At 47.3% G+C, this 6,272-nt stretch overlaps 2 long non-coding RNA genes across 4 annotated transcripts; both read left to right on the forward strand.

The window, feature by feature from the left end:
- Positions 1-572: 572 nt before the first annotated feature.
- LOC120712155 lies at positions 573-1,310 on the forward strand. The gene is made up of 2 exons (XR_005690725.1): positions 573-874; positions 1,132-1,310. It is a non-coding gene; the product is annotated as an uncharacterized LOC120712155 (long non-coding RNA).
- Positions 1,311-3,111: 1,801 nt separating this feature from the next.
- Positions 3,112-4,068, forward strand: LOC120639157. Of its 3 annotated transcripts, XR_005661297.1 has the most exons (4): positions 3,165-3,213; positions 3,278-3,291; positions 3,373-3,656; positions 3,734-4,068. It is a non-coding gene; the product is annotated as an uncharacterized LOC120639157 (long non-coding RNA). The 3 variants fall into 3 exon arrangements; XR_005661296.1 differs by lacking the exon at positions 3,278-3,291 and having other exon boundaries at positions 3,112-3,213; XR_005661295.1 differs by having other exon boundaries at positions 3,118-3,291.
- Positions 4,069-6,272: the final 2,204 nt, after the last annotated feature.

Here is a 6,272-nt window from a genome sequence, read left to right on the forward strand (position 1 = left end):
CTTGTTTGTCCATATCAATGGCTGAATAGTATTTTCCTGTGGCTAGTTGCATGTACAGATTACTTACATTAATGCAATATTGCTAATTTGTTGTGCCTATTAACTCCTTGTACAATGTGTAGAACTCATGTGCAATTATTGCTTGTTCGTGACTTACAAGTGGAGAAGTGCCTTTGAGCCTATCATTCAGATAAGTTTCCAATTCATTCCAAGGCATTGTAATTATTATACATTTATTCAGTTTATCAATCACTTTGAGTAGAATCATATTTTAAGCTGCATTAGAAGTTCTTGCTCCTGTTGGGATCTGTTTTTTTTTCACTTACCTCTTTTCATAATTTGGATATCCTTGTTATTTTTAGCATGGCATTATCTTGGATGTGGCAGGCTCCAACACTTGAAGATAAACTTACCTCTTTTCATAATTTGGATATCCTTGTTATTTTTAGCACTGCATCATGTTATTCTGAAGTTTCAACTTACCTCTTTTCATAACATGGACATTGGATCATCAGGACTTGTGTAACTTTATCAAGTTGTTCGCTGTGCTGATTAATTGTATCTGGACTTAATATTTGAACTTTCCTAGAAATGAATATTCACTGTTCCATTTTGATGGTGTGTTCAGTTAACCTTGATTATTTTGTGCTAAATTTGTTGCTCATCATAACTGAATATTTGAACTAGTAGTCGGAATCAGTTCCAGAATTAGCTAGGTTCAAGATCATGGATGCTAATTTTTGTTTCTAAATCTCTCTTGTTGAAATCTGCAGGATAGTATGAGGTGTTGGCGTGGCTATGAGGAGGACTCGAGTTCTTTGCTGCTCTCATTGTGCCCGTCGCTGTGAATGACAAGGCCTCCAAGATCCCATTTGTAAGTGATTGATTCAACAATAGGGAAACAAGTGAATGCATTGTGATAAATAATGTTGTTTGAGTTGGACACTTATTCCTTTTTATTTCATTAAGATATGTCTTTTACCTATTTATTTGCATAGTAAAAAAAGATAGCATTCTGGGAAGCTCTTTTTTTTTGGTTAAATCTTGTTGATCTCTCCACTTGACTGATAATCTATATTCTTTTATTTAGGTTGAACAATGATGTTTAAGTGCTACTCCCTTTTCTTTCAGGCTGTGGTGCTCTTTGCAGAGATGGTTATGGGACATATGCTGCTGGACTTCTGGATCAAACTATCAGATGATCCAGTAAGTAGTATTCACCAGCATGGCTCAAAGTGAAAAGTCAAGGTTTAGTTCTCATAGAATGGCATGAGGTTCATCTTATGTACTAATTCAGATTAGTAGTGTTAGGAACTACTGAAATAAGGTAGCAGATTAGAGGCGGCGATGTATGTATGAGCACAAATGTATGGACAGATGTATGTATGTGTGATAAGAAGAGGCACTATGATGTATATATGGCCTTTTTTTTGTCAATTTTCATCACCTATTTTTTCTTTTTTTTGTTTTTTTAATTCATCATAGGAGACACTGGTTAACAACCCACGTCTCCTATGTGAAGTCATAGGAGACGTGGGTTAAGAACCCGCGTCTCCTATGTGAGGGTCATTGGAGATGCGGGTTAACAACCTGCGTCTCCTATGTGTGGGGTCATTGGAGACGCGGGTTGTTAAAAACACGTCTCCAATGACCCTTCTCATAGGAGACGCGGAAAACGCCTCCTATGACTTCACATCGGAGACGCAAAATTGGAGACGTAAATAAATCGCGTCTCCTGTGGGAGTTAACCCGCGTCTCCTATAACACTTTCTTACATAGTGAGGGGAGGGTGCCTGATCTGGTCGCCGAGACCTCATGGCACCGCCGCGGTTCCCCTCGCACCGAGCAGAAGGCACATGAGAGGCAGGGAGGGAAGGGGAGGGCCCCATGCGTAACCTGATCCAGCGTACCTCGGCATCGCGTCTCGCCATCCACCACCGGATATGGCCTCCCTGGCCACGCCGCCGCCGCTCACCCGCCAAATCCAGGAGGAGGAGGAAAGGGAAGGGTGCCGGATCCGCCGCGTGCCAGGAGTGATAGAGGAAGGGAGAGGGAAGGGCGCCGCGCGTGCCCACCGGCGCGTGGAGGAGTAGGTAGGGAGGGCGGTGATGCATCAGAGGGAAGGAGGGAGGAAGAAGCCAGAGGCGTCCCGTTGGCGCCGTCCAAGTGAGGGAGAAAGAGGGAGTGCGGCGCTGGTTGGGAGAGAGAGGGAGTGAGAATGAGGAGTGAAAACCCTAACTCTGCTATTTATCTACTGGCCCAAATATCACGCCGATAATGGGCTGGATGGGCTTGTATTTTCTGAGACGGTTGTTATAATATGCCCGCCTCCATAAATGTATTTACCAAGGCGGTTGTGTTAAGATGATCGCCTCGGTTAATCTCTATTGTGCCCGCCTCCGAGACCATTCCAAAGCACCTCGGTTAATCCAGTTTTGTAGTAGTGAGAAGAGAGAGGAGACCGGGGGCCCACTTTTGCTGGCGAAATACACTTTCTCGCCTCATTTATTAGCTCCTCAGCTTAGATCTCCTTCCACGTTGCACATACTCCCTCCGTCCAAGATTAAGTGGACGTTTAGAGTTTAAAATTTTTCTCATATTAACTGGTCACCTAGGCCTGTGCCTCAACTGACGCATGCATGGGCAGCTGGCGGACACATTTCAAGATTTTTTTATTCGTGAGAAAAAAAAGACCCGTAGCTCAATTGCTCTCGTGCACTAGTTTCATTCGTTCCCCACCCCACCCATTCTCATCCATTCCGCACCCATCCTCCTCCATTCCCCACCCACCCATCCTCATTCGTTCCGCGCTGCCGCCGGCCTTGGCCTTGGCGCCCACGGTGGCCTGGTCCAGGCGGCGAGCCGCGTAGGCCACCAGGTCCCTGAGCAGCCGTGGGGATCTCTGGTGGGAGCACCCCGCGTCCACCATGCTCTCGCGCAGAGCAGCCGTCACACATGAGCAGGAAGTTGCACGCAGCCGTGGGGCTCTCCGGCGGGAGCAGGATGCAGCTGGACGGGACGGCGCGCGCGTCCGAGAGCCACCATGCTGTGTAGTACGGCAGCACGGCAGCGAGGCTGCTCCCGGACCCAAATGCAGCCTCTTCCGTGGCGGCATCTGTTGCTGCTCTGAGGCTGGTAGGTTGAGGTCAAAGACGCCGTAATCATGTGGACCATCAAAGATGATATCTCCATCTTGTAGGCCATCAGAAGCTTGTAAGTTGTGCTCGAATATATTGTAGTCATGTGGACCATCAAAATTGATATCTCCACATTGTAGGTCATCTGAAGCTAGTAAGTTGAGGTCAAATACATTGTGTTCATTTGGACTGTGAAAGTTGATAGATCCATGTTGTTGATGATCGTTCCTAACAGCAAGGACTACAACAAGGAGGGACAGGGGTAGGCAATTGGATGTCCCCAATAGCAAGGACTTGTAAGAATTGAATTAAGAGAGATATTACCTGTATCAGGATCTTGTTGCTGTCCCTCACAAGCAGGAACGTTGAGATCTATGACATGCATAGCGCTGTGTTCCCCTTCATAGAGATACTGGACTTGACCTTGGAGTTGATGGACTTCATTTCCTTCTTAGAGATGAACTTGATCTTCATGAAGATGGTGGATTTCGTCTCTCTGAGGTTCTTCATTGAGGTCAGGTAAGAGCTGTCCACTTCCTTCATCTGGTGCTTTATTTAGATCTATGGCCATTGGTTGAAGAGGTACTGGATTGTAGGCTGAGGAAGATGGAGTCGATTGATGCTGTGGAGTTTGGACCAATTGGAGCAAGTGGATGCCTCACAAGCAGGTGGAGTCTTTTGTAGTGGGAGCATTGGTGGAGAGTTAAAATTTGAATCTCCAGGCACACTGAGCGCCAAAGAGTTCCTGGAAGCGCCCAAAGAGTTCCTAGAAGTTTCTGTACTGGTCTTTGATGGCCTTTTGTATGCTGCCACGTGTTTGGTTTTTTATTTGCATGTGCACTGTAACCTGCACATGGCTGATACATTTATAGGGGTATTATGGTAATTTTGCATGAACATTATGATCCCTAGTTTAAACCTATACGTCCACTTAAACAAGGACGGAGGGAGTAGCATTTAGTGATGGACGGGATTCACCACTTTGCTTGGGTGATCTGGCGTTGCTTTCTGCCGGCGGTCGACGTAACCTTGCTCTTATATTATACCCAGAAAAAAATGACTTTTCAGTTCGGGTTTTTCAGTTTGGTTCTGAATTTGCGGGTACATTAACTCGAATCACGAAATTTTTTAAGCGGCCAAAATTTGGAATCCAATTGCTAAAAGCTGTGTGCATATACCGTTTGCCTCTAACAAATTCCCTTGACGGGGTTGCGGGCCTTGGCCTTTTGGCACGCGCTCCTGTTTCTCCGGCCCGGGCACCGCCTCCTCACCAACGCAACCCGCTCCTCCACTCCACCCTCCCAAGAATCTTCCGGAGCACGGGGTTCGCGCTTCCATGGCGGACATCGAGGGGGCGGCGAGAGCTCCACCCCGGCCGGCGCCACCTCCGCCGGCGCCGAGGGCCGCGACCGCGGAGATGAAGGCGGCGGTAGCCGACGCCATCATCTACTGCTTCGTCAGCACGATGTTCGTGGGCAGCGCCGCCAGCGCCGCCCTGGTCGTCGCGCGCTACGCCTTCGGCGGCGGCTCCACGAACGCGCACGCGGTGGTGGCCTTCGCGAGGGACGCCTCCCTGCGGGCCCTCGCCGCCGAGCTGCTCCTCTGCCCCTTCACCATCCTGCTGCTGCTCCTGCAACCCGAGCCTCCTGAGGGGGTGATACTGGTGCGTGATTCCAATTTCCAACCCGTTCCCCTTGTCCCTGAATAGCCGATCCAGTGATTCCCCGCAAGCATTTCTGATTGCTGGATACGCAAATTTCGTCGTGGGAATCGTGTCGCTTTCAGATTCGGGATGTGTTCGTTACTGTTCAGCTACATGGTCCAGAGCTCCCTGAAGCACGCTGCCGCCGTCAGGGCGCTGGCTACGGCCTCATACCGCTGCTACTGTTCATCGTCCTCTCGACGGCCATGCTGGTAAGCCCGCTGCTGCAAGAGCGCTCGCCTGCAAAGAGGTGCTGTGTTGAGACCGTGGGGCCTGCTGCCTTGATCCCTGACATTGGGAGCTTTGGTTGCTCTGTCATGGTCATCTGTGTCTTCATTCCGTATATGTTGGTTCAGCTGAGGAATTACTAAGCCCTTTAGCTATCTATGTCCAAAAACGAGCTATAGCCGACAATAGCGGCAGCTAAGAGCTAAATTGCACATGAAAAAACTTAGCTAAATTTGTCTCAAACAGCTATAGCCGGAGATTTAAAACCTTTATGCCAAGGTGAAGTGCGGTGTTGCTCAGTTGCTGTGACACTCTAGTCCATCGATGGTGCAAGGTACCCATCCAATTTTTGTCACACTACTTCTAATTTGTTGATGTGGACGTGATCATATATATAGTCCCCTGTTTGGTGATCAATATCTTGCTAACCCACATCGTCGTAGAAGTTGAAGCTTAGGCATTGAGCCCACGGACATATAGTGTGTTTTGTTTATCTCTTTGAGTTTTAATGCTTAGCTCCGGTCGAGAATCTGTTATTTATGCTGCTGTGAGTTCTGAGATGCCCGTGGGGCTAGGACATTGAGATGGAAGGATCGCGGACATTGAGATTGTTTGCTGTGGAGGACAATATTGCGTGATACGCGCCGATTACATTAATTTGATTGATGTAATGGCAAATTTGTAATTTAGGTAGTGCCACCCTATGGGTTATAAATATGTGGCACCTAGGATTGAGGGGTATGCGTTCTAGGGTTTTTGGGGCGTTTCATTAGTAGGGACTAGGGAGTACACTGGAACATTTATTGGTTTTCTAAAGTAAAGGAGGAAAGATTGTATGGCTCGCTTTCTAGTTTTTCCCCCTCACCTAATTTGCATCACTTAAAGTGTTCTGGTAACTCAGTAGTGAAGACAGTCTTGTTATTTCATCTATTTCAACATGACTGTTTTGATGCAGTTATGAGTAGATGGATATGGACAAACTAAAATTGATACCATCCTGAGAGCACGTCTAATGAAGAATAATTTGATGCACACTTTTATCTGTTCATATGGAACAGAAGTCCAAACATGGAGTCCATTTACAGCCCGTTTGGATGTAGACATTGGGGCATGGAATTCGGAATTGGTATTCTAGGCATCAAATATCTGGTGTTTGGATGATTTTGGAATCGGCATTGGAAACTTCCCTCAATGCCAACCGGTAT

This window comes from Panicum virgatum, chromosome 6K, assembly GCF_016808335.1.
Source record: "Panicum virgatum strain AP13 chromosome 6K, P.virgatum_v5, whole genome shotgun sequence".
Taxonomy (NCBI): domain Eukaryota; kingdom Viridiplantae; phylum Streptophyta; class Magnoliopsida; order Poales; family Poaceae; genus Panicum; species Panicum virgatum.